The sequence below is a fragment of the Vidua macroura genome, chromosome 18 (assembly GCF_024509145.1).
Source record: "Vidua macroura isolate BioBank_ID:100142 chromosome 18, ASM2450914v1, whole genome shotgun sequence".
NCBI lineage: Eukaryota > Metazoa > Chordata > Aves > Passeriformes > Viduidae > Vidua > Vidua macroura.
Window position 1 is genome coordinate 13877536 of NC_071588.1, and position 4051 is coordinate 13881586.

The 4051-nt window shown below is 49.1% G+C and overlaps 1 long non-coding RNA gene across 1 annotated transcript; it reads right to left on the reverse strand.

Annotated features, from left to right (window-relative positions):
• Positions 1-890: 890 nt before the first annotated feature.
• LOC128816372 (uncharacterized) lies at positions 891-1746 on the reverse strand. Its single transcript, XR_008439869.1, has 2 exons — positions 1625-1746; positions 891-1069 (listed from the first exon to the last, which is right to left on the reverse strand). It is a non-coding gene; the product is annotated as an uncharacterized LOC128816372 (long non-coding RNA).
• Positions 1747-4051: the final 2305 nt, after the last annotated feature.

Genomic DNA, 4051 nt, shown 5'->3' on the forward strand with positions numbered 1-4051 from the left:
TGCAGCAATTTTGGCAAGACTGCTGCTGTGAGATTAGAGCCACGCTGGAGAAGCTCACAGAGAACCGTCTCCTGTGGGAGGGACCCCACGGCATAGCAGAGGAAAGACTCCTCTCCCTGAGTGGACAGAAGAAGATCTCGAGTGATGAACTGACCAAAACCCCCATGCCTTGTCTCCCTGCACTGTCCGTGGGAAAGAGGGAGGGGCTGGGGGAGGGAAAAGGCATTTTAAAGGCTTCTTTTACTTCTCATTATTCTCCTCTGACTCTGTTAATAATACATTTACTTTATGCCTTTAAATTTGAACATATTTTCTCCCAGTGTTTTCTCCCAGTCCTTATCTCAACTCATGGGCCCTTTGTTAATTTTTTTTCCTCTCCTCCACCCAACTGTAGGAGAGGGTGAGCAAACAGCTTTCATGGTGCCTGGCATTTGGCCAGTGTCAAGCCAATACAAGTTTCCATATTTAGAGAATCTTTCTACTACTTCCACTCTGCTCTTTCTTCTTTGCTGTGCTTTACTTACAGCCTACTTTTTCAACCCACTTTATGGTCAGCTAAACTTGGCACAGCCCCAAGGTCATCCTTGGACTTGTACCATGCAAAATTGAGCTTAACATGATAGACACATCCTCCTCTTTCCTGACAACATGTGTCCCATTACACTGTGTTCAAACCCTTTGGGATTTCCCTGAAGCCTCACAGAACTTCCTCACCAAGCCTGAATTCAAGCAGTTGCACTGACACTGCTGGGCTGGAACTGAGATTTCCTGTCATCCCAACCCCATTGCCCCTCCAGAGGAGGGCTCAGCAACTTTAACGGGGCTCCTCCCTGAGAGGAGATCTCCAGATAGTGATATTTTTGTCCAGGTACCAAAGGAAACTCTGAAGATGCAGTTATGGTTGTTTTTTTCTTAAAATATGTTCTGTTCTTTGAAAGTACTGAAAATCATTCTGCTGTGTTAATCATTGGCATTGGAGATGGCGTAGTAGCAGATGGATACAAAGTGGATGGGACTTGAAATCCTGTCAGAGAACATCCTTGTCCTTGTCCCAGGTCTCAGCAATGTCCTGCAGTGAATCAAAGCTGTTCATTTGCTGTAAGCAAGCTTTTATAATTCCTCAGCTATGCAAACAGTTTATCTATCCTTTTTTTTTCTCAGACTTGATGAATTCATCTACTGAGTAAGCATGTAGAACTGAGCCACAGCCTTCCTTTGTAGTGGGTAGAGAGAAAGAAATGTGTTTCTCATTCTAAAAGAGACTTTCAATATCAAGTGAAACACGCCCTGCCAGAGCCAGCTCATTTGCAGACATTAAGAGGAAGACTCTAATATTAAGTGAGATAAGTTCAATCTGACATCTCTCATCCTCAGTTATGCCCTGGTGGAAGATGCCAGAGAGAGGACACCCCACCTCCACCCTGTGCCCTGCCACAGTCCCTGGTGTAGAAAGTGTGTGTGTGTTTTTAGGGATTATACCCATACTCTGCTCCCTGGTTTTGGTAAAGGAGAGCCTGAATAGAGTTGGGATTCAACCTGATGTGGTTACTCAGCCCTTTCTACACTTGGGTGGTGGCTTACAGCCTCTCCCATCACCTCTCAGCCCTCACCCTCAGCCATGTACCTTGTATTTCACTGCATTGGCTGCTGTGATGGCCCAGGGTGACCTGGATTAGAGATAATTGCAGCTCCTTAGTCAAAGATCTCCTTGTCCCCTGATGTCAAGGGGGGAGGTACCATCCTCACCCTCACAGCCACCACTTACCTGGACAGGAGAAGCTCTCTCAGCTGTGCTTGGAGAGTTCCAGCGCTGGAGTGGCAGCTGCCATCCCAGCCCTGATGTCACACACAGCACATGGGGAGGGGGCTGTGCTGCTGACAGCACAATTCCAGGCAGCAATGACAGCAAATGGTGCTTTATGTCTGCTCTTCTCTTCTGCCCTTATGTAAACTATCTCATTGCCTGAGCAGAGCTTGGAGAGAGCTCCAAGTTCTGCTTTAACAAAGTACTCCCCTAGAGCACCCCAGGGCAGACAGGGGGATATTCCCCTTGCCCTGGGTTCCCACACCCCTAATCAAAAGCTTCTGACCTTTGCTCAAGGTCACCAGGAAAGGAAAAAGCCAGAAGGCCTGATAGAACAAAGCCGAAATCCCAGATCTGAGAAACCAGAGAGGCAAGGACCGCCTTGTTCTACAGCTTCCCTGACTCTCTCTGTACCATCACTGTGAAACAGTCACATGAAGGAGTGTCTGTAGAACCTTCCAGGTTTCCTTCAATGTGGCATTTCCACCACCACCACCCCCAGATCTCAGGACAGAGAGCTGAGTTTGAAAGTGGCTGATCCAAGGCTACACCCCCCAGCAATACATGCCTGGTTGAAGGGGTTTAGGAGAGACAAAGCCTCCCTCAGGCACATTCTCACTCCTCACACAGGACCTGCCAGCCCCAGGAGCAGCTGCAATGCTCAGCACCACTTCAGCTGGGACAGCAAGGCCCTGTGCAAACCACACTGGAACGGACGATCCAATATGGATTGTGTTTCCCCAGGAGCAGGTTCCTCCAGCCCTCATGCACTGACAGCAGCGAGAACTAGGAGGTGCTTATCAAAGAGCTCTGGGGCTGCAGGTGATACTCTCAGGTGACTCAAGTGACCTGCTCAAATATGTTAAGGTGGCTCCACCCTGACAGTGTTTGATGATGTCCTGGCTGAAGAGTGAGGACAGATGGAGAACAAAGACAAGGACACAACAGTTCTTGTTGGAAGAATTGCACAGCAAAGTTGCCTGACGCAGTCTCCTGTAGGTGGGAGAAATCTGCAATCTCTGTTCAGGAGGCAGAGCTGGACCTCAGGATCAGGATAACCCAGCTGCCCAGGAGTGTCAGACATCAACTCAGCATTTGAGTCAGGATAATCAAACCCATTGCTGGCTCATGTACTTGGCTCCTGTCCTAGGCCTCATTCATAGCCTCACTAAAAGCAATTGGTAATAGTCTGTGACAACCATAGCTGGTCTATAGCTGCACAAATAATTTGGCATAACAGACACCAACTCGACGGGCTGAGTTTGTCAGGGAATTGAAGTAAACAAGTCCCGGGTGTGTTAGGGACAGGCTGGATTCCAGCTCCAACAGGGGGATCCCAGCCAATCCCTTGGAACTGGGAATGCACCCATACCACTGGCCAGTGAGCTGGGCAGAGTTAAGATCTTTGTAAGAGCAGGAAATTCAAAGCCCCTGTATAAGGGGGCATATCAATAAGCACTGGCTGCTGCTGCGTGACCCTCAGGATGGGTGTGCTGCATTCCTGTCTCCATCAGGAACAAGTCACCATGGCTCTGTGCCAAGCAGATGCACTTAGTTAATCTGCTCACTTTGCTCATTTGGTTGTTGAACTTCTGGGTGCCTGAGATGTCCTCCATGTCCCTCCACCCACATTTCTCAGCTCAGGGCTCTTTACAAGAAGTGGGCTGGTACTCCTGAAATGGCTTCCCCTTCCAAGGACATTGGCTTTAAGGACAGGAGTAAGGGTGACCAGGTGTGTTGAAGACACCTGTGGGTGCTGTGATAACACCATTACTAATGAGACTCTGCTTGCATTGCCTTTGCTTGCAATTTTTGGGTGGTAGTTTGTGAATGTGAGGGGTCCCAGTGCCCTGTGAGGTTGAGCGTAAGGCTGCATCCCACTGCCTGTGGGATGTGTACTGGGGACTCCAGGTTTTCCAGGCAGGTGCACTCTGATTGTAGGCCAGCTTCTAGAAGGGCTGTCAGCATTGGAAGGTGAAGAGACCCCAAGGATCCCCGTTTTGCATTATGCCAGGTATGCCAGGGATGATCCAGAGATCTCCCAATGCTGAGGAGCAGGGACTGCCCAGCAGCTTGGCCTGATGAGCACTGGCACAAGCACCCTGCAGGCTGTGCAGCCAGCCCTGCTGAGGCAAAAGGACAGGCTATGCTCAGGTCCACACCCCATGCTTTCAAAAGATTGATTTAAAAATTTGCAAGTCTCCATAGGAAAGCTCAGGTCAATTCTGAAGTCCTGGGAAACTAAAA